Here is a 25220-nt window from a genome sequence, read left to right as displayed (position 1 = left end):
ATTCAAAATGTGTCAGACTGTAAAAGTACTTATCACTTGCAAAAAAAAAGAGTAGTAAGTGTGCTTTCAAATTGGCAAAGAAATTTCGTTTTCTGACTAATATGAAACCATGACTCTGTGTGCAAAGAGGAATTATAGACAGAGATTTATTGCGTATTACTCTGGTAATTTTACAGTTGCATTAGTAGGAAAGGGGGAGCTAATATTTCTGCAGAAGCAGACTCTTAGCACACACCCAGCTGCTTATCCTGTGGAATCATGCATAGTATTCACAACCGAGTGGGGTTTGAGGTTGCAGTCAGTAATGCAAATACATTCAGCATCACTAAGGCTGGTTGCCCTTGCTGGAGTGTAGTCAGTCACCCAGGTTACAAATGTTGCTGGTCTGAAAAAGCTGTTTGGACATGTGCTTTTTTAAGAATCTGAAAAGTGGATTCAAAATGTATCAGACTGTAAAAGTACTTATCACTTGCCAAAAAAAAGAGTAGTAAGTGTGCTTTCAAATTGGCAAAGAAATTTCGTTTTCTGACTAATATCAAACCATGACTCTGTGTGCAAAGAGGAATTATAGACAGAGATTTATTGTGTATTACTCTGGTAATTTTACAGTTGCATTAGTAGGAAAGGGGGAGCTATTTTTTCTGCAGAAGCAGACTCTTAGCACACACCCAGCTGCTTATCCTGTGGAATCATGCATAGTATTTACAACCGAGTGGGGTTTGAGGTTGCAGTCAGTAATGCAAATACATTCAGCATCACTAAGGCTGGTTGCCCTTGCTGGAGTGTAGTCAGTCACCCAGGTTACACATGTTGCTGGTCTGAAAAAGCTGTTTGGACATGTGCTTTTTTTCAGAATCTGAAAAGTGGATTCAAAATGTGTCAGACTGTAAAAGTACTTATCACTTGCCAAAAAAAAGAGTAGTAAGTGTGCTTTCAAATTGGCAAAGAAATTTCGTTTTCTGCCTAATATCAAACCATGACTCTGTGTGCAAAGAGGAATTATAGACAGAGATTTATTGCGTATTACTCTGGTAATTTTACAGGTGCATTAGTAGGAAAGGGGGAGCTATTTTTTCTGCAGAAGTAGACTCTTAGCACACACCCAGCTGCTTATCTTGTGGAATCATGCATAGTATTCACAACCGAGTGGGGTTTGAGGTTGCAGTCAGTAATGCAAATACATTCAGCATCACTAAGGCTGGTTGCCCTTGCTGGAGTGTAGTCAGTCACCCAGGTTACAGAAGTTGCTGGTCTGAAAAAGCTGTTTGGACATGTGCTTTTTTAAGAATCTGAAAAGTGGATTCAAAATGTATCAGACTGTAAAAGTACTTATCACTTGCCAAAAAAAGAGTAGTAAGTGTGCTTTCAAATTGGCAAAGAAATTTCGTTTTCTGACTAATATCAAACCATGACTCTGTGTGCAAAGAGGAATTATAGACAGAGATTTAAGGCGTATTACTCTGGTAATTTTACATTTGCATTAGTAGGAAAGGGGGAGCTATTTTTTTCTGCAGAAGCAGACTCTTAGCACACACCCAGCTGCTTATCCTGTGGAATCATGCATAGTATTCACAACCGAGTGGGGTTTGAGGTTGCAGTCAGTAATGCAAATACATTCAGCATCACTAAGGCTGGTTGCCCTTGCTGGAGTGTAGTCAGTCACCCAGGTTACAGATGTTGCTGGTCTGAAAAAGCTGTTTGGACATGTGCTTTTTTCAGAATCTGAAAAGTGGATTCAAAATGTGTCAGACTGTAAAAGTACTTATCACTTGCCAAAAAAAAGAGTAGTAAGTGTGCTTTCAAATTGGCAAAGAAATTTTGTTTTTTGCCTAATTTCAAACCATGACTCTGTGTGCAAAGAGGAATTACACACAGAGATTTATTGCGTATTACTCTGGTAATTTTACATTTGCATTAGATGGAAAGGGAGAGCTATTTCTTCTGCAGAAGCAGACTCTTAGCACACACCCAGCTGCTTATCCTGTGGAATCATGCACAGTATTCACAACTGAGTGGGGTTTGAGGTTGCAGTCAGTAATGCAAATACATTCAGCATCACTAAGGCTGGTTGCCCTTGCTGGAGTGTAGTCAGTCACCCAGGTTACACATGTTGCTGGTCTCAAAAAGCTGTTTGGACGTGTGCTTTTTTCAGAATCTGAAAAGTGGATTCAAAATGTATCAGACTGTAAAAGTACTTATCACTTGCCAAAAAAAGAGTAGTAAGTGTGCTTTGAAATTGGCAAAGAAATTTCGTTTTCTGACTAATATCAAAGCATGACTCTGTGTGCAAAGAGGAATTACACAAAGAGATTTATTGCGTATTACTCTGGTAATTTTACATTTGCATTAGATGGAAAGGGGGAGCTATTATTTCTGCAGAAGCAGACTCTTAGCACACACCCAGCTGCTTATCCTGTGGAATCATGCACAGTATTCACAACTGAGTGGGGTTTGAGGTTGCAGTCAGTAATGCAAATACATTCAGCATCACTAAGGCTGGTTGCCCTTGCTGGAGTGTAGTCAGTCACCCAGGTTACAGATGTTGCTGGTCTCAAAAAGCTGTTTGGACATGTGCTTTTTTAAGAATCTGAAAAGTGGATTCAAAATGTGTCAGACTGTAAAAGTACTTATCACTTGCAAAAAAAAAGAGTAGTAAGTGTGCTTTCAAATTGGCAAAGAAATTTCGTTTTCTGACTAATATGAAACCATGACTCTGTGTGCAAAGAGGAATTATAGACAGAGATTTATTGCGTATTACTCTGGTAATTTTACAGTTGCATTAGTAGGAAAGGGGGAGCTATTTTTTCTGCAGAAGCAGACTCTTAGCACACACCCAGCTGCTTATCCTGTAGAATCATGCATAGTATTCACAACCGAGTGGGGTTTGAGGTTGCAGTCAGTAATGCAAATACATTCAGCATCACTAAGGCTGGTTGCCCTTGCTGGAGTGTAGTCAGTCACCCAGGTTACACATGTTGCTGGTCTCAAAAAGCTGTTTGGACATGTGTTGTTTTCAGAATCTGAAAAGTGGATTGAAAATGTGTCAGACTGTAAAAGTACTTATCACTTGCCAAAAAAAGAGTAGTAAGTGTGCTTTCCAATTGGCAAAGAAATGTCGTTTTCTGCCTAATTTCAAACCATGACTCTGTGTGCAAAGAGGAATTATAGACAGAGATTTATTGTGTATTACTCTGGTAATTTTACAGTTGCATTAGTAGGAAAGGGGGAGCTATTTTTTCTGCAGAAGCAGACTCTTAGCACACACCCAGCTGCTTATCCTGTGGAATCATGCATAGTATTTACAACCGAGTGGGGTTTGAGGTTGCAGTCAGTAATGCAAATACATTCAGCATCACTAAGGCTGGTTGCCCTTGCTGGAGTGTAGTCAGTCACCCAGGTTACACATGTTGCTGGTCTGAAAAAGCTGTTTGGACATGTGCTTTTTTTCAGAATCTGAAAAGTGGATTCAAAATGTGTCAGACTGTAAAAGTACTTATCACTTGCCAAAAAAAAGAGTAGTAAGTGTGCTTTCAAATTGGCAAAGAAATTTCGTTTTCTGCCTAATATCAAACCATGACTCTGTGTGCAAAGAGGAATTATAGACAGAGATTTATTGCGTATTACTCTGGTAATTTTACAGGTGCATTAGTAGGAAAGGGGGAGCTATTTTTTCTGCAGAAGCAGACTCTTAGCACACACCCAGCTGCTTATCTTGTGGAATCATGCATAGTATTCACAACCGAGTGGGGTTTGAGGTTGCAGTCAGTAATGCAAATACATTCAGCATCACTAAGGCTGGTTGCCCTTGCTGGAGTGTAGTCAGTCACCCAGGTTACAGAAGTTGCTGGTCTGAAAAAGCTGTTTGGACATGTGCTTTTTTAAGAATCTGAAAAGTGGATTCAAAATGTATCAGACTGTAAAAGTACTTATCACTTGCCAAAAAAAGAGTAGCAAGTGTGCTTTCAAATTGGCGAAGAAATTTCGTTTTCTGACTAATATCAAACCATGACTCTGTGTGCAAAGAGGAATTATAGACAGAGATTTAGGGCGTATTACTCTGGTAATTTTACATTTGCATTAGTAGGAAAGGGGGAGCTATTTTTTTCTGCAGAAGCAGACTCTTAGCACACACCCAGCTGCTTATCCTGTGGAATCATGCATAGTATTCACAACCGAGTGGGGTTTGAGGTTGCAGTCAGTAATGCAAATACATTCAGCATCACTAAGGCTGGTTGCCCTTGCTGGAGTGTAGTCAGTCACCCAGGTTACAGATGTTGCTGGTCTGAAAAAGCTGTTTGGACATGTGCTTTTTTCAGAATCTGAAAAGTGGATTCAAAATGTGTCAGACTGTAAAAGTACTTATCACTTGCCAAAAAAAAGAGTAGTAAGTGTGCTTTCAAATTGGCAAAGAAATTTCGTTTTCTGCCTAATTTCAAACCATGACTCTGTGTGCAAAGAGGAATTACACACAGAGATTTATTGCGTATTACTCTGGTAATTTTACATTTGCATTAGATGGAAAGGGAGAGCTATTTCTTCTGCAGAAGCAGACTCTTAGCACACACCCAGCTGCTTATCCTGTGGAATCATGCATAGTATTCACAACTGAGTGGGGTTTGAGGTTGCAGTCAGTAATGCAAATACATTCAGCATCACTAAGGCTGGTTGCCCTTGCTGGAGTGTAGTCAGTCACCCAGGTTACACATGTTGCTGGTCTCAAAAAGCTGTTTGGACATGTGCTTTTTTCAGAATCTGAAAAGTGGATTCAAAATGTGTCAGACTGTAAAAGTACTTATCACTTGCCAAAAAAAAGAGTAGTAAGTGTGCTTTCAAATTGGCAAAGAAATTTCGTTTTCTGCCTAATTTCAAACCATGACTCTGTGTGCAAAGAGGAATTATAGACAGAGATGTATTGCGTATTACTCTGGTAATTTTACATTTGCATTAGATGGAAAGGGGGAGCTATTTTTTTCTGCAGAAGCAGACTCTTAGCACACACCCAGCTGCTTATTCTGTGGAATCATGCATAGTATTCACAACCGAGTGGGGTTTGAGGTTGCAGTCAGTAATGCAAATACATTCAGCATCACTAAGGCTGGTTGCCCTTGCTGGAGTGTAGTCAGTCACCCAGGTTACACATGTTGCTGGTCTCAAAAAGCTGTTCGGACATGTGCTTTTTTAAGAATCTGAAAAGTGGATTCAAAATGTATCAGACTGTAAAAGTACTTATCACTTGCCAAAAAAAGAGTAGTAAGTGTGCTTTGAAATTGGCAAAGAAATTTCGTTTTCTGACTAATATCAAAGCATGACTCTGTGTGCAAAGAGGAATTACACAAAGAGATTTATTGCGTATTACTCTGGTAATTTTACATTTGCATTAGATGGAAAGGGGGAGCTATTTTTTCTGCAGAAGCAGACTCTTAGCACACACCCAGCTGCTTATCCTGTGGAATCATGCACAGTATTCACAACTGAGTGGGGTTTGAGGTTGCAGTCAGTAATGCAAATACATTCAGCATCACTAAGGCTGGTTGCCCTTGCTGGAGTGTAGTCAGTCACCCAGGTTACAGATGTTGCTGGTCTCAAAAAGCTGTTTGGACATGTGCTTTTTTCAGAATCTGAAAAGTGGATTCAATATGTGTCAGACTGTAAAAGTACTTATCACTTGCCAAAAAAGCAGTAGGAAGTGTGCTTTCCAATTGGCAAAGAAATTTCGTTTTCTGCCTAATTTCAAACCATGACTCTGTGTGCACACAGGAATTGTTTTTAGATATTTAATTTGTGAAGGTGTTATTGTGATTTTCACTTGTAGGAAAGGGCCACATAGTATTTTAAGATTTGAAAAGATCATAAAAAATTTAGTAATATATTTAAATAAAATAAAGGATTTTTTTTTAGTTTTTTTCAGGTATTGCTGAAGAGCAGTGAACAAAATTTAAGATGCCTACAAAATCCAGACTAAGGAAAAACCACAAAAAAAAACTATATTTGAAGACAACTGGAGGACCTAAGTTAGTTGGAGATGCTCATGTTGGGAAAAAGAGAAAGTCTTCTGGTAAGCAGACAAAAGATTTTTTAAACAACATCTTCAAAAAAAGGAAAAATGTACAAAATGTCTGTACTGGAAAGAATGTTTTAAATAGAAAACAACAGGAAAAAATTGAGCATTTAGTTAATGCAAATATACCTTCAGAAACAATAAAGATTAACTTAAAAAGAAAAACAGCGTTTAAAGAGATACGTAGAAAAAAGTTTCAGAGAAGAGTTATGTCCAATTTGATGGATGTGAAGAAATATAAGCAAAAGGCTAAATTTTATAAGAGAAAAAAAGAAATTGAAGCCATTGCAGCAAAGGCATTAGAATTAAAAAGGAAACTATTCATTTTAATTTTGAATAGGATGCGTACATTAGATAAAATGGTCAATGTACTGAAATTACAAAGCAAAAGGAAAAGAGTAGTGAAAAGAACAAACTTTTGTAAAGTGTTTTTAGGAGAATGGATGCATAGTTCAAGTAGTGAACCTTTTTTTAATGAAGAGAGTTATTTTCAAAGTAATAGTTTGCTGCATGCAGTTGACACCAGAGGTCGTGCTTATGAAGTGAAAAATGGTTGTATAATGGAGAAGGAGAAAATGGTTCCAAGAGATGAGGTACAAGTGATGGCGGATGAGGCTATGGGGAGACGTCCTAAAGCCCCAGTGTACACTTGGAATTGTAGTAGTATTTGCACTGTGCGTCAGGAATCTATTGATAAATTTCGTGAGTTTCTAAGAGAATATAGTAAAAAAAGTGTTAAAAGTGTTAAACAGAAGATTAAAGTCTAGATCCATGCAGAGTGAGAGAGAAAACTGGTTTGCAGGGACATTCTCTGGCTTGTCTATCTAGAAAAGTGTGTAAAAGTGTTTTTCATCATTTTAGGATGCTGGCTGTTCATCATACTGAAATGAGAAAGTTTGTGAGACGGTTGTATTTTGCTAAAAGTCCAGCAATAAAGTTAGATGAATTGAATAGGGCTCTGTTCCGTGGATCGGTATCAGATGTAGAGAAGCTTACTGATGAAATTCAGTTTTGTTACTTTGGTCCTGAACAAGACAGTGCAGAAAAGGACACAGTAAATGAGGAAGAAGTGGAAGAGAATGTAGAACCCTCTGTAAGTAAGACATTTAATGATCACATAACAACATTTGCAATAATCTCTAATGAAAGACCAAATATTACTTGTATTTGTTGCCGCAGAACTCATTATAGAAAACAAACCAGGAATGTTGATCTCTACAGAAAAAGTGAAAATGAAGATAATTATAAGTGGAAGGATTTTGCCACATATATATTTCTTGAAAATTGTTTTGAATTGGGTGAAGATCAGCGTATTTGTAAATACTGTTACAACAAGTTAGAGGAAAATAGAATGCCGCCCAGAGCTGTACATAATAATTTAGAATTGGATGCTATTCCTGCCGAACTTTCTGAATTAAATACATATGAGTCTATACTTATTCAATGTGTTCATCCGTTCCAGACTATAGTACGTATGGAGCCCAAAACTGGTAAATTACCTCCTTCAGATTTACTGAGAGGTTTAAAAGGTAGAGTGGTGTATTTGCCCTTGGATTTGAAAAAAAATATGGAAACTATTGATGCAGATACTTTGGAAACTGAACCATTAGTTATTCTGTTTAATGGTGTACCTACAAAGAATAAGAAGATTTGGCAGGAGCTGGTAGATGTACGGAAAGTACAAAGAGCAAATTTGTATTTGAAAAGGAATAACAAATGGTATGAATCAATTTATATAGAAGAAGAAGAAGAAGATTTACAAGAAGACACAGAAACACCAACTGGACAAATTGAAAAAGTGGACAAGTCAAAGGAAGAAGAAATTTATGAACATTTTAGCATACATCCTCTTCATTCAAAAGAAGTTATGGGAGACAATATTGATCTGTTTCAGATGAAGAAAGCAAAAGGAACTCCCGTGAGTGTATGGGAGGAGAGCTTGGAAGCTCGATGTTTTCCCCAGCTGTTTCCTACAGGAAAAGGAGGACGATACGATGAACGTCCAGAACAGATTCCAGCTTCTGAGTATCGAACTACAAGACTATATGCAGAAGATTCCTGATGGCTTGTCAGCGTGGGACAAATGAATATTGGTACCGACGCCATGGTGAATTAAAATGCATGTTACGGAATTTAGGAACACCAACATGGTTCCTTACCCTAAGCTGTGCTGAGTACGCTTGGGATGATTTACTGGATTTTCTACGAGAGGCAAATTCAAACATTAAAAACATCGAATACAAGACAGCAGGAGAACTGTGCTCATTGGATCCGGTTAATGTTTGCAGATATTTCAATCATAGATTTGAGGCTATGATGTCCTTCATCTGCAATAAAAAAAATCCACCTCTTGGAGAAGTAGTGGATTTATTTTGGAGAAAAGAGTACCAGGCAAGAGGTGCTCCTCATATTCATATGCTGTTGTGGATCAAGGATGCCCCAAAGTTTGGAACAGATACTGATGAAGCAGTGTTATCTTTCATTGAAGAATATGCAACATGTGCTATACCAAAAAGCACAGAAGAGAAAAAGTTAAAGGAGCAAGTTTTACGTTTCCAAAGTCATCGGTGTGGAAAATACTGTCGACGGAAATACAAGAGCAAAGATAAATACTACACTAAATGTCGATTTGGATTTCCTAGACCTGTTCTTTCAAATGGAAGAGTAAACAGTTTTATGTCATCTGTGAGACATACTATTACAAGAAAATCACCTAAGAATACCTACAACCTTAAAAGAAAAGAAGAATCAAAAAATATAAATGACTACAACCCAGTCATTTTATCCATGTGGAATGCTAACATGGATATACAGTATGTAGCTGACAATTCCATTGCTGTTGCTCGATATGTAACGTCTTACATTACTAAATCAGAAAAAACTGAATTGAAAGAAATGTGGGAAGAGATTTCTCACGAGAAGACTGTCAGTAAGAAGCTGTACAGTTTCAGTTTAAAGATGTTATCGCATCGAGAAATTGGATCCTACGAATGTTCAGATAGGTTATCTTCTGCAAGTCTCAACTCGAAATCAAGAAGAATAATTTGGGCAAGTTTAGGCCTTGCAGCAATGAGAAATCGGGTACTGAAATCTGTTGGAGAAATTGAATATTTGGCCGAGAATGACCCAGAAAGTACAGATATTTTGAAATCAAACATGTTGGACACATATTATCCCAAGAGAAGTCTTCATCTAGAGAACATGTGTCTCTATGAAGTGCTGCAGAACTACATTTATTCACGGAAAGCCACAGAAGACATCAACAATGGAAAATATAAAGTCATTGGTGAGGAAGGATGTTTGGTGAAGCAAACAAAAGGAAGTTTGATAAATCACAGGAAGCTGAGTTGCGACACTACTGACAAAAAGGAATTTTACTACTTGGCTCTTTTACAGCTGTTTAAACCATGGCGTACAGAGGATGAACTACTGGGAGAATTTCAAAACTATGAAGATTCATTTAATGCTTGCAAAGACAGCATAGAATGCAGTACATTCACAAATTATGTGCAAATGTTAAATGAAGAAATTGAACAGGAAACTACAATTGCAGCTGAAGTAGCTAGAGACAGTTCTCAAGACAGCCAAAGTTCAGGAACACTCAGTCAAGATCCCCTAGGACAACCAATCGTTGAAAATGAAGCTGCAATAGCCATGAATGAAGTGGAAACGGCTATGAATCAAGCTCAAGAAGAATTTATAGACTTACCAAATTTGGAAAGACAACTGAATGAAGAGCAGCAACAAATTTATGAAGAAATCAGAAACAAAATTGATCACGGATTACTACATGAAAAAAAAGAGTGCTCATGCACATCTTTTCATCCAATCAGGATGTATGTAAGCGGACAAGCTGGAACTGGAAAAAGTTTCTTAATAAAAGTCATCAGAAGCTACCTACAGCAAAAAACGGATTCAACTTTGTCTTGTGTGGTTACTGATCCAACTGGGTTAGCAGCATATAACATAAAAGGAATCACCTTACATCGTTTGCTAATGTTACCAGTGGAGCATGAGAACAAAATACAATACCACAAGCTAACTGGAGAAGCATGCTTGGAAGTTTCAAGAGTATTGAAGAAGATGCAAGTTCTCATTATTGATGAGGTGAGCATGGTATCAAACTTAATGCTTGCCTTTGTGCATTTAAGAATGCAGCAAATTCTAAGGACAGACTATGACGTGTTATTTGGTGGAAAACATGTCATAGTTTTTGGGGATCTTCTACAGCTTACTCCAGTTAAAGGACAACCAGTGTTTAATACTGTGACACATGAAGACACAAAGAAGTCATTGGGAAGCATTGGTAATGCAAATATTTGGTCCTTCTTTGAGTACAAGAAACTTACTACTAATATGAGGCAAGCAAACGATGAAGAATATGGAAGTATTCTGAAAGATATCAGAATTGGACTACTCACTGAAGCTGGCACAAAAGCATTACAGAGTCGGTTGCTACATAATTTATTTCCAAAGGAAGAAATAGTTGCAGAGAAGATATACAAGAACATTGCAGAAAAGAAAAGTGTAATCTGCTTAATGCCAACTCTACGTGAATGTTCAATATTCAATGAGGAGCTTTTGAAATTGGAAAAGGAAGATATCAGGAAATTGGAAGCAGTGGACAAAATTCAGGATGGAAGAATTACTATCACATTAACAGGCAAACTGAAAAATAAATTGGAATCACTAGAGAAGAACATTTCCAAAACTGCTGGATTAGAAAAAAATCTATATGTTTGCATGAACTGTAGAGTATTTTTAAGGAGAAATTTGGATGTTGAAAAAGGTTTAGTTAATGGAGCTATGGGAAGAGTTGTGGGTTTTATTAATTATCAGAAAAAAGATGGAATTGAATGTTTAAAAATAAAATTTGATCAGATAGAAGAAGTTATAGACATTTGTCGTTGTACAGTTCGTTTCATGCTTGTGAAAGACTTATATGTACAAAGGAAACAGTTTCCGTTTTCTCTAGCATATGCTGTAACTATTCACAAGTCTCAAGGATTGACTGTAGATTGTGCATTTGTAAACATTGGTTCAACTGTGTTCAAAGAAGGTATGGCTTATGTAGCTTTGTCACGAGTGAAAACATTATCTGGTTTATTCATGATAGACTTTGATGATTCAAAAGTTAGTGCTGATACAAACTGTGTAAAGGAGTATAATAGATTAAGAAGAACCTATGCTCCTCATTTAGGTCAGTATCCTGTGTTAGAGAAACGTATAGTTTCTCGAAAAAGGAGAATTGAGAATATCTGTAATGAGGATGTAGAGAGGAGGAAAAAAAAGAGGAGTGATGTAATTGCAAGCAAAAAGAAAAAGGAAAATGTTGAAGAGGTTGTAGGATGTCATTTTGAAAATAGCTCTGGTGTCAACTGCTACGCTAATGTAGTGCTGAATGTTGCATTTTATCTGGAAAGTTTGCAAGAGCAGATAATAGTAAATCAGAGAAAAAGATTCTGTTCTGAGTTGAGTCTCCTTTTTCAAAAGCTGAGTAATGATAAAACTCAAATAGAAAGTGCTACTGAAATTAGAAAACTTTTAGATGTATGTTCAGGACGAACACAGTTTTCTCAAAATGTACAGCAAGACGCACAGGAATTCTTGATGTATTTTCTTCAGGTACTGGAAGAAGAAGGGGTGCCAATTGAAAATATGTTTGGTGTCTCTTATAAATGGGAACATAGTTGTGAAAACTGTTTCAATACATGTGGCTCTAATGTTGATTCTGAAAGGTTTATTTATTTAACATTGCCAGACAGTAAAACAGTCACTTTTGCTAAATTAGTTAAAGATGCTAATCATAGCATGGAATGCGGTGAGTGTAAATCTGACATGTTTTCAACGTTAATTTTAAAGGAATACGGACAGTATGTAATTTTAATGATGCAACGATGTAAAGCTGATGGTTCAAAATTGGATACTTTAATAAAGAAGTTTATAGGACAGCAATTATCAATTTCAGGAAAAACTTTTGTAACAGTTGCAATAATTTTCCATGAAGGACCTACTGTAACTTCTGGACATTACACAGTTTATCTTAAATGTGAAAAAGACTGGACACTGTGTAATGATTCCCAATTGATTTTCAAGCAACGTTTGCCTTTTGATTTAGCAAATTCCTATCTAATCTTCCTGAAACCTACATTTTAGAGAGACTCGGCAAGATCTGTACAAAACAATTTTACCATTTTATTGGATTAGCATTGGAATTTTCAAAAAAAAAGATTTTTCAAATTACCATTTGGCCTAAAGGAAAGGTAACCAATTGTAATGTGGACTTATTTAATTCCTAATGAATCTGTCGGAAACCAAAAATTTAGAGAGAATCGGTAACATCTATACAATTTAAATTTTGGAATTTTATTGGATTACCATTGGAAATTTATTCAAAAAAGATTTTTAAAATCACTATTTGGCCATAAGGAAAGGTAACCAATTGTATTGTGGACTTATTTAATTATTAATTAATCTTTCGGAAACCAAAATGTTAGAGAGAATCGGTAACATCTGTACAATTTAAATTTTGGAATTTTATTAGATTACCATTGGAAATTTATTCAAAAAAGAATTTTAAAATGACTATTTGGCCTAAAGGAAATGTAACCAGATGTATTGTGGAGTTTTTTGAGATATATTATTTTTGAAATTATGCTTCTGTTCCAAAATTGTCAGACGGTATTTTAAAGAAATAGTTATTGTTATTAGATGATATTTTTTTAGAATATTATGCATTTCTATAATGTTATGTTTAAGTAAAAAGAGATTCTGGGCTTTTTTAAAACAATCTTTGAGATTGTTATTTTTTTTTTGCCCGCTGTTAAGTGATGAATGCAATTGCTTTCACGATTTATAGTGAAATGCAATATATTCTGAAAACAGCAAAAAAAAGGCAAAAAATTGTTTTTGGAAAATATGTAAATACGTGTACTGTGTTATATAATGATTTATTAAATATTAATACTTTTTTCTTTTTTTCAGATTGTGAAAGAAAATTTTCGAAAAAAAACAACCATTTCAATTAAATTTTAATTAAAAATTAAATTGTTGGGTGGGTCAGGTAAGTCAGAAATTAGATGGTCCCTTTCTTCCACTTCTCCTCAAACAGATTTTCAGTATTTAGTTATTAATCCCTCAAGGATCTTGAAATGTGGTAATTGATTTTTATTGTTTTAAAAAAAAAAAATAATAATTACGCTTACCGTACAGTAAAAAAAAATAAAAAAGTTTTAAAGAAAAAATAAAAAAAAGTTGAGAGGTAAGGTTGGCTCTTAAAAGAGTCGTTGTGTTCATGCAGGGACAGAGGAAATGAAGAATGGGAACATTAGCTGGTAGGACAAATGTGCTGGTCTATTTTGTTGTTAATGAGGGGAAGACTGGTCTCCCTATGAACAATTAGACCATGGCAAAATGAACACCGCATTGTAACCCTCGCAAACCGATGGTTCGTTTCCACAGGATCAGAAAAAGGTGAATCTGCCCCCACAGATGAAGGGCTCTGCTGAGCTTCCGAAGAAGGACTCGGCTGAGCTGCTGTGGATGTGCTTGCTCGACTTACTGAAGGGTTGCCTCTAGTATGTCGTGCATGCGTCCTAGGATGTACATCCTCAAGGTGTCTCAACATAGTGTGATTCCCAAAGGAATACTTCTTGTTGGGATTACCTCTTGAAAGTACACGCTGGCACAGCTTGCAAGTCACCAAAGCAGCATTGACTTTTTTCTCACCCTCAGGAAAACTAAAATACTCCCATATAAAAGAGCTCTTCTGTTTCCTCTTTCTCTGCCTGATGGTGGTGCTGCTAGCCTCACTATCAGCAGAAGAGTGCTGGTCTGCCATCGTATCACAAAGACAAGTCAGCTCCTTCTCCTAAGGGATCACAAGCAGAAATGAGGGAAATGGGTGTGGTGTAGGAGAGTTCTAGAACTGAAACTACTTTGAACCAATCAAAAGTTTTGTTTCATGATCACATGACCCACCGTGCGCGTACGTTACGCTTACGTTATGCTTACGGAGCGCTTACGGAGCGCTTACGGAACGCTTACGGTAAAAGTACGCATGCGCGTAAAAAAAGACACGCGCTCGCGCGCATGCGCATAACAGTCGCTCCCCAACACTTCCGTGTAACGTACGCGTGTAGCGTACACGCTTACGCGCCCCATACGCAGTACGCACGGCTACGTAAATTGCGTAACCATATGCAAAAAGAGTGGAAATATTACGAACATTACGCAAACGTACGCTTACCGTAAGCTTACCGTACGCGAACTTAAAATAAAAAAAAAAAAAAGGAAAAAAAGAATTTCTATGTTATACTAATATATCTTACCTGTTTAGTAAAAAAAAAATGAGAAAAATTAATATCTTGCAGAATTTAAAAAAATTAAGCATAGTGTTTGAAGAGAATATAAAGTAAAAAAAAAAAAAAAAAAAAGGAAAAAAAGAATTTTTATGTTATACTATTATATCTTACCTGTTTGGTAAAAAAAAAGAGAAAAATTAATATATTGCAGAATTTAAAAAAAATAAACATAGTGTTTTAAGAGAATATAAAGTAAAAAAAAAAAAAAAAAAAACTTGCTTTTTTAAAAAAAAAAACACATTTAATATAAGAGTTTATAATAAAAAAAATCATACAAAATCAATGAAAAAACAATGGGAATCACACATGTTATAGGTAAGAATTAGCATTTAAAAAACCATACAAATTCACTGAAAAAACCATGGGTTTCACACACGTTATAGTTAGGAATTAGCATTTAAAAAACCTTGCAAATTCACAGAAAAAACCATAGGTTTCACACACGTTATAGTTAGGATTTAGCATTTAAAAAACCTTGCAAATTCAGTGAAAAAACCATAGGTTTCATACACGTTATATTTAGCGGACATTTCACTCATAAAAAACCATTGAAATTCCCCCGTTATAGTTAGTTAAGCTAACTATAACTCGCGCACCCGCAATCCACTGCTGATGACGTAACATATTACATCACTCATGATATGGTCAGTGACATCACTCATGACATCACTGATGACATCTCAAATGACATCACTGATGACATCATCCAGTGAATGTGTGTTTTTCTGAAAATTAAATATGTTTTATATATGTATATCTCAAGGTCGATGTAAGAATAAATGGGTATATAAGTGTCTAAAAGGATGATTTGTTTTTGAAAAATTGATTGTGTAACTGACTGATTAAGTGTATCTTAGTGAATACATGGCTTAATGAGTAATGTTTAAATATGTAATTTTCTGTATCAGTCTCTCACTTTGTGTATAAGTGTCTGCATGGGTTGGTGAGTAGCTACATGGGTGTTTATATTGGATTTTAGGTTGTTTTTTGAGTATCAGTCTGAGTGTCTGCATGGTTCGGTGGGGGGTTTAACGTAGTGCATAGGTGCATGAATGATTGTCTCTCTGGTTGTATGTTTTGAAGACAGCATGTGTGCATGACTGTATGGTTGGATGAGTGTGTGTATGGGTGTGTTAGTGAGTGAATGACTGTCTCAATAGTGTCTTTATGAGTTATTAAATATGTTTTAAAGAAGTATATTTGACAATTGGTGTATATAAGTGAGTATGTGTGAGAGTGAGAGATTGAAATAGTTCCTGTATGAATAAGTATGTGTTTTTATTAGTGATTATTTAAAAGAGTAAGTATGTGTAAGTTTCTGTAGAAGTACGTGTTGAGGTGTGTGTATAACTGAATATGCAAGTAAATGGATGTTTGACTCTTTATTAGCATGAGTGACTATGTGTGTGAGTAACTCTATGGATGAGTGGCAATGTGTAACAGGATGTATAGGTGTATGAGTACATAAGATGAGTGAGTACATGTATGAGTGACTGTACAGGACTGTTGGTGAATGAGTGGATGTGTATGTGGATCTAAGAATTACTGAATAGGTTATTGTAACTGGTATTGGTATGTCCATTGTTTTGAAAATTGTAGTCTCCATTTTTGAATGTGTGTATCAAAGGTTATATTAGGGTGAGAGGAGGTCTACCACTCTGTCACAAGGATGATGTCATCAGTGATGTCATTTGAGATGTCATCAGTGATGTCATGAGTGATGTCACTGACCATGTCATGAGTGATGTAATATGTGACGTCATGAGCAGTGGATTGCGGGTGCGCGAGTTATAGTTAGCTTAACTAACTATAACGGGGGAATTTCAATGGTTTTTTATGAGTGAAATGTCCGCTAACTATAACGTGTGTGAAACCTATGGTTTTTTCACTGAATTTGCAAGGTTTTTTAAATGCTAAATCCTAACTATAACGTGTGTGAAACCTATGGTTTTTTCAGTGAATATATATATATATATATATATATATATATCCAAATATAGGTGTCTTTCTTCTACGAAATAAACATCCAGCACTCCGAAGTAAAAATTGGGCACTCGGTCTTTATTTTGATGAACGAGGTTGTAACATCTTTTTTAAAAATTGGGCACTCGGTCTTTATTTTGATGAACGAAGTTGTAACAGGAAGGGTTGTACTCCCTATATACACTTTCAGACAGGGGCATCGTAACAGGTAAACAACATAGCTAGATTTACAGGTCAAAAAACTTTTAATAACAATGGTTTTCTTAAAAAAAGTTTTAAAATCAGTGCAATTTACGCCATGCTGGCACGCTTTGCATTTTGGGCATTTTCTAAAACCTGGTTTCTGATGCAACCAGGTGGGAGCTCGCCCTTTCACTTCCTGATATTCGCTCCTTACAACCAAATCCTTCAATGATTTTGATCTCTTATAGGTGATGTCAGGGTGTTTCTTCATTTTAGGGCCTAGTACGGGATCATTTCTCACTAGATGCCAATGTTTATTTAAAATATATCTTATTTCTTTATGTTTTTCATTAAACGTTGTTATGAATCTAGAGTTAATCTGGTTTTTATTCTTCTCTCTCTGTATTTTCCTCTGTTTTGTTCTTGATGGTTCAAACAGGATTTTCTGTCTATCTAGGTTTCTTGCCTTAGATGAGGCCCCCTTTATTACAGACGGGGAATACTCTCTTTGGATGAATCTATGGGTCATCTCACTCTCAATTTTATCATACTCAGCCTGATTGCTGCATGCTCTCCTTGCTCTATAGAACTCCCCAAAGGGGATGCTCCTAATTAATGCAGATGGATGAGCACTTCCCGCATGGAGCACTGTATTTCCGGCGGTGGCCTTGCGGAACACTGAAGTCTCCAACTTCCCTCCCACCGGTTTGACCCGGATGTCAAGAAAGTCTATAGTGACTTTACTGTGGTGCCCTACAAATTCTAAATTAACTGAGTTCTGATTCAAGTCCTTGATGAGTAATTCTATATCTGTCTCCGTGCCCTGCCACAGCACAAAGACATCATCTATAAATCTAACCCACAGTAATATGTGTTCTGACCAGTGCTCCAATGGACTGCCTCTGAGCACCTGTTCCTCCCACCAGCCAAGATGTAAATTTTCATAACTGGGGGCGAAACAGGTGCCCATCGCAGTCCCTTGTTCCTGCTGAAAAAGTTCATCATTGAACAAAAAAATATTCTTTGTCAGACACCATTCCATTAATTCCAAAATCATTTTGTTGTGTTCCATGAGTCGAATTGGTCTTCTATTCAGGAAATACTCAGTTGCCTTTAAACCGTCTCTGTGTCTAATACTGGTGTACAGTGTTGCAATATCGAGTGTCAATAACAACATGGTCTCCGCATCCCATTGTATGTCAAAGATACACTTTAAAAAATCCGTTGAGTCTTTGATATAAGAAGACAATGATTTTACAATCGGATTTAAAAAGTAATCTATGTAACGTGATGCGTTCTCAAATAAGCTACCACAAGATGAAATAATTGGTCTCCCTGGTGGACTGGTGAGACTCTTATGCACCTTGGGGAGCATATAAAACACCGGGATCGTTGGTTTATCTCTTTTAATGAATTTATATTCATCCCAGCTCAATAAGCCTTTGTCTTTCCACGCATCCAGCCTTATGAAGAAAAGTTCTTTCATTTTTTCATGTTCCTTCATATTTATCCGGATGTAACAGTTGCTATTGTTCAATTGATTGAGAGCCTCTTTTTTGTACAGTTCCCTACCCCATAGAACAATATTCCCTCCCTTATCCGAGGTTTTAATCAGTGCTCCGTCTTCTTTCTGGAGTTTATTCACTGTCTTGTGGAATAGTGCTTTTTTTGGACACATTTTCTTTTTCTTCTGATTTGCCTCAATATATAGTTGTTTCAAGTCCTTGGTTACATTTTCCCCAAAAATGTCGAGGTTATCTTTTATAGATTGGGGCAAAAATCTAGATGGTGGTCGAAATGGGGTGTGGTCTTCTTGGTTCATCCCTGAAAAAAAACAGCATTGATTGTTCCTCATTTTCTGGTGGGTTATCTTCACTAGCCAGTGAGATTATATCTGCCAGAGTGGGTATGTCATTTATATTCAGGGAGGCTTCATTATTCAAGGGTTCTAGTGCTCCTATTTGTGGTGCTTGATTGGTCTTATATTGGTTCAAGTGCAATTTCGACAATTTGAGCTTTCTAATGAAGCGGTATAGATCCATTCTGTTACTCGGGTAATTATATGCATTACTGCTGCAGAAGGACATACCTAATTTCAGAATCGATTCTTCATATTCCGTTAGCTTCATATTGCTCAAATTGATCACCGTTGTATTGTCCATTACTTTTTGTTTTGTTTCCTCGTATTGGAGCGCAGCGATCTTTTGCTTGCAAATCTTGCGCTCCTCCTATACCTCCTCTTCTTTGTTTCCTCTTCCTTGGCCTCTTCCTCTCCCGCGTCCTCTCGTCATGCGATGGTCTGTCTATTGTTCCAGAAGCATAAAACGGAATTCCTCAGTCACAGCTAGTCTCACATCTCGCGCCCCTCTATTGCCCTGCTCCTCTGGTTCTTGTTCCGAGCCAGTGTCTGAGCTGATTTCACTTTGCACATTCTCTTGGTGATCTATTTGGCCACTATAGATTTTCTGTCGCCTCTCCGAATCAAATTTTCTGGCGAATGTATAGATCCATCCTGATTCGTAGTCTATACGATCTCTCAAGAATTTTGTGGCTTTCCTGTCTTTGATGCGTTTTTCATATTTCTCCAGCCTGCTTTTCAAATCACTTTGAACTTATTTACTTTGGCCTTGTCATCATTTTTCTCCAAGATATCATGCAATTCTTTTAATTTAGTAACCACTTCCAGGCGCTCTTTTTCCGCATATTTCACTAAGATGCGAATCATATTGGTTGAGCTAGCTTCACTATTGTCCGCCCATTCACTGAGCATTTCTACCTGAGGATTTTCATATGTCGGGGTGATCATTATACACAGTCCACGAGGCACCCGTCCCACCTGCAAATACTGTCACATAGATGCCACTTCCCACCAACGTGAGATCTCCCTTTTCTTTAGTTTCTCATATTCCTGTAATTGCCTAGCTATATCACTGCTCACTTTTGGTGCCGCTGCTCCCCTCGTATTCTGTGTCGGTAGAGCATTTTCCACAAAGATTTATAGAGCTTCTTGCTCCCTCGCTGCACATTCCTCGTCACTCATTGGGGAGTTATCCTTTCCTCCTCCCCCTAATGCTGAATTCACAGCTTCGGGCTTTCGTGTAGATCTTTTATTATTTCCCCAGTCCGACTCCCGTAGCTGCCTCTGCTCCCTCCCTTTATTTCAGAGTTCGGCCACAGTTACTCACCGCGGTTTCCGTGATCCTCCGACCTCCGGTTTCCCGCTACGAGTCTGCGGCTCATTCACTCCGAACAGCTTCCAGGAGTTTTTTCCAATGGCTGCTTTCCCGGGGGGCACGCCTGTCTCTTTTCCTCTCTTGTCGTGGCGATTTGTACTGGCGTGCTTCCTAACCGCCGATGGTGCTGGTTCAAAAGACGTTTTATCGCCGCGTCTTGTCAATATCCAAATATGGGTGTATTTATTCTACGAAATAAACATCCAGCACTCCGAAGTAAAAATTGGGCACTCGGTCTTTATGATGAATGAGGTTGTAACATCGTCATGTCATGAGTAATGCCATTGACCATGTCATGAGTGATGTAATATGTGACGTCATGAGCAGTGGATTGCGGGTGCGCGAGTTATAGTTAACTGAACTAACTATAACGGGGGAATTTCATTGGTTTTTTACGAGTGAAATATCCACCTAACTATAACATGTGTGAAACCTATGGTTTTTTAAGTGAATTTGCAAGGTTTTTTAAATGCTAATTCCTAACTATAACGTGTGTGAAACCTATGGTTTTTTCAGTGAATATATATATACATACATATATATATTCACTGAAAAAACCATAGGTTTCAGGGGTGTTATAGTTAGCTGGACTTTTCACTTGTACAAAACCATTGAAATTCCCCCGTTATAGTTAGTTCAGCTAACTATAACTCGCGCGCCCGCAATGCACTGCTGATGACGTCACATATTACATCACTCATGACATGGTCAGTGACATCACTCATGACATCACTGATGACATCTCAAATGACATCACTGATGACATCACTGATGACATCATCCAGTGAATGTGTGTTATTCTGAAAATTAAATATGTTTTATATATGTATATCTCAAGGTCGATGGAAGAATAAATGGGTATATAAGTGTCTAAATGGATGATTTGTTTTTGAAAAATTGATTGTGTAACTGACTGATTAAGTGTATCATAGTGAATACATGGCTTAGTGAGTAATGTTTAAATATGTAAATATCTGTATCAGTCTCTCACTTTGTGTATAAGTGGCTGCATGGGTTGGTGAGTAGCTACATGGGTGTCTATATAGGTTATTAGTTGGTTTTTTGAGTATCAGTCTGAGTGTCTGCATGGTTCGGTGGGGGTATTACGTAGTGCATAGGTGCATGAATGAGTGACTCACTGTTTGTATGTGTTGAACACAGTATGTGTGCAGGACTGTATGGGTGGATGAGTGTGTGTATGGGTGTGTTAGTGAGTGAATGACTGTCTCAATAGTGTCTTTATGAGTAACTACATATGTTTTAAACTAGTATATGTGACTATTGGTGTATATATGTGAGTATATGTGAGAGTGAGAGATTGAAAGAGTTCCTGTATGAATAAGTATGTGTTTCTATAAGTGATTGTTTAAAAGACTAAGTATGTGTAAGTTTCCGTAGAAGTAAGTGTGGTGGTGTGTGTATAACTGTATATGCAAGTAAATGTATGTTTGATTCTTTATTAGCATGAGTGACTATGTGTGTGAGTAACTATGGATGAGTGGCATTGTGTAACAGGATGTATAGGTGTATGAGTACATATGATGAGTGAGTACATGTATGAGTGACTGTATTGGACTGTTGGTGAATGAGTGGATGTGTATGTGGATCTTAGAATTACTGAAGAGGTTGTTGTAACTGGTATTGGTATGTCCATTGTTTTGAAAATTTTAGTCTCTATTTTTGAATGTGTGTATCAAAGGTTATATTAGGGTGAGAGGAGGTCTGCCACTCTATCACAAGGATGATGTCATCAGTGATGTCATCAGTGATGTCATTTGAGATGTCATCAGTGATGTCATGAGTGATGTCACTGACCATGTCATGAGTGATGTAATATGTGACGTCATCAGCAGTGCATTGCGGGCGCGCGAGTTATAGTTAGCTGAACTAACTATAACGGGGGAATTTCAATGGTTTTGTACAAGTGAAAAGTCCAGCTAACTATAACACCCCTGAAACCTATGGTTTTTTCAGTGAATTTCTGAGGTTTTTTAAATGCTAATTCCTAACTATAACGTGCCTGAAACCTATGGTTTTTTCTGGTAATTTCAAAGGTTTTTTAAATGCTAATTTCTAACTATGCCTACAGAGATAGGACATGTGAAGAAAGAAGAAAAAATGCACAGAAAGAAACAAAAGAAGTGCAGAAAGAAGCAACAGAAGTCCTCAAATACGAAGATAAGTGCAGGAAGAAGGATAACGTGCAGAAAGAACAAAAAGAAGAGCAGAAAGAAGCCTTGTTGCAAAATCATCCTGTACCCTCAACTTTTTCAGACGGATACTGGTGGTAACTGAGTCTGACTAACCAGTCCTAGAGCCAGTGCTATGTTAAAAGACACTTAGAATACAGTGAAAACACCTACATACACTAGAGAACATTATGCGTTGGGGTCCCCCTGTGATTAGCCTTACCTCCTCTATAAGCCCCTAGTATATAATAGGGCATGGGGATTAAAACTACCTCTTAAAACAGGCCACAGGGCGTTTTTGCACACGTTAACTCAGGCCCCGTCCCCTCCTTTCACCATTATGTAAACACGCCCTGTGTCCGTTTTTAGTTGGGAGATTAAGTTCATTTGAGTCCTGAGGGTCCCTAGGGTCCAACTAGCCCACTAGGTACCTCCAGTAAGTGCCACAGAGCTGCGTTGCAGAGAGGTGTAAAAAGTGGCACGGCCTGGACCACCTCTCTGCAATGCAGCTCAGTGGCGCTTACTGGAAGCACTTGGTGGGCTAGTTAGCCCCCAGGGGCCCTCAGTATTGAAGGGAAATTATATCCCCAATTTAAAACGTGCCATGGTGCGTGTTTGCACACGTCACCTCAGGCCCCGTCCCCTCCCTTCACCACTATGTAAACGCGCCCTGTGGCTGTTCTAAGTTGAGAGATTAAGTCCCCTTGAATCCTAAGGGTCCCTAGGGTCACACTAGACCACTAGGTACCTCCAGTAAGTGCCACAGAGCTGCGTTGCAGAGAGGTGTAAAAAGGGGCTTGGCCTCAGAACACCTGTCTGCAGCGCAGCTCCCTGGCGCATACTGGAGATGCCTGTTGGGGGCGCGTTTGCAGAGTGCTGCATGGAGGGGGCATGGCCTCCGGCACGATGCCAGTCTTTTATTTATTTTATTTTTTTAAGAAGGGGGGCTGTGTGGTTCCCCTTCTTATTCTAATTTATTGGCCCTGATGACCCCATCCCCCAGGGCCTGTCTCCTAATTATATTTTTTTGACCCCAATCCCCAGGGCCGGCCACTGTTTTTTATTATTTTTAAAAAATATATATTTATAGACACACCTAGGACATGCTGGACAAACCGTACGTACCTATCACCATGACGATTTGCGTGATATTCATTAAAAGGCGACTATGCATGCAATTAATCCACGTGGAATGTATTTACACCACTAGTGAAGCTCTGACATGTCTGATGCTCTACCGTGCCTAATCCCGGTAGACACCCTTGTCGTTTATTTATACAAACATGGGTAGCTATTGACGGGCACATTTAATACACATGCACACCAAGCCATTCAAAGGGGATTCGACAAAAATTCGACCAAAACTATGCAAGAAACCCCCCTCACAGTTAATAAAACACACATCCACTGCCGGATGTGTAATACTTTTTATTTTACTCTCTGGAAAGGGGACGAACATCACTTGCGAGTCACAGCGCGCTCCTGACAGAGCCCAATGCTGTGTTACACCCACCATTGCCTGCCGAGTGCCACACACCTCTGTATTGTATTCCACTAGCTAGTGCATATGCTATGACACTCTCTAGCCCATGTGCACTGTAACACCACCCCGTGAAAATGTCATGCCACACTTGTCTTCGCACGGGTTATATTGCCCCATCTAACGTGCCTTCCTCGATGCCTATGTTATAACGCACAGTGCTATGCCATACATATTACAATTTGGGATCCATATCTTTGTCACAGTGCATATGCAACGTTACACTCCCCAGCACATATTTTATATTACAACTTTAGAGACTAGTTAGGTTACACAACACTGCCCTGTGCATATTACACTCCAAGGCGCATATCGCATAGCACACGCTAGTGCCTGTGCTATCTCGCGCTCTCCAATGAATCTGTCATTGCGCACAATGTATTGCATATTATATTTCACGCCTGGTTCATCTTATATCACACTTTTTGGTGCATAGTTTATACCATACACTATATCTAGTTTTCATTTTCAATCGTGCTCTCAGGACTATGTTCTATATAACACTGTGTTCACCTACCCTTTTCACGGACATTACATTTTGCGATAGGGGGTGGAGGGTCAGGGGGTGTTTTTGCCAAGTGAGCCCGGAGTCACAGTCACTAACGTCTTCTTCTTCCTGAATAAAAGTGAGATTATGCTGCATACTTGTTCATATTTTAAGTAGTTTGCACAGACAAAATGTTTTAAAAACAATAAAGTTTCTAATACCCGCCTTCTCTGAACAGTTAGCTTGCTGCCCCATCCCCCTCCTCCCTATCCTCTGTTGTGTGAATCCATGGACTAGCCTCCTCCCTCCTGCCATGCATGGTCTGATGTGCTGCCACTGCCCTCAATTTAGTATGATGTACCAGTCCACTCCTCCTGCCCTCCATTGCCCAATTCTATGCCCCATCATTGACCTCCTGCTTAAACTCTGTGCTTAGCTTGCTGCCCCTATTCTCCTTCCCCCTGCCCTCCGATGTCTTTGTGCATGCCCCTGCTCCATCCTTTTTGCCCACCATGTCCCATGGACCTGCCACTCCTATCTACTCTGAGTGTTCTGTTGAGCTGCCACTCCCCTCCCACCTGCCTAGCATTGTCAGATGACTGTAACCTGTCCCTGCCACCTCCACCCTGCCTGTCCACATGCCATGCCTCTATCCTCTTCCTCCTGTCCTACATGGTCCATTGTACTGCCACACCCTTCTGCCCTCCCTGGTCTGTTGTGCTGCAACTGCTCCTCCTGCCTGCCCCGTGTGGTCTGTTGTGAGGCCCCTTCCCCTGAACTTTCTTGTCTGTGCACAGGTCCTGACCCTCCCTTCTATCCTCCATCGTCCTTTGTGCATGCCCCTGCACCCTCCTTCTTGCCCATCATAGCCATTGTGCTGCCACTAACCCTCCCACTTGCCATGCATGGTCTTCTGTGCTGCCATGGCCCCTCCCACCTTCCCTGTGTGGTCAGTTAGCTGCCCCTGACCCCCCCCCACCTTCCCTCCATGGTCTGTGTGTATGCCATCACAGTCTCACTGTTGCTCTTCATGTTGTGTCTTGCTTCTAGTGCCCATCCTGCCTGACCTCCATGGCCATCTTGCTGCTCCTGCCCTGCCCCCTTGCCCCCAGCCCTCTGTTTACATGTGCAGACCCCTACTCCCTCCCTCCTGGCTTGTCTGTTCCATTGTAATGCCCCTGATC

This window comes from Triturus cristatus, chromosome 2_2 (assembly GCF_964204655.1).
Source record: "Triturus cristatus chromosome 2_2, aTriCri1.1, whole genome shotgun sequence".
NCBI lineage: Eukaryota > Metazoa > Chordata > Amphibia > Caudata > Salamandridae > Triturus > Triturus cristatus.
This window is presented reverse-complemented; position numbering follows the sequence as displayed.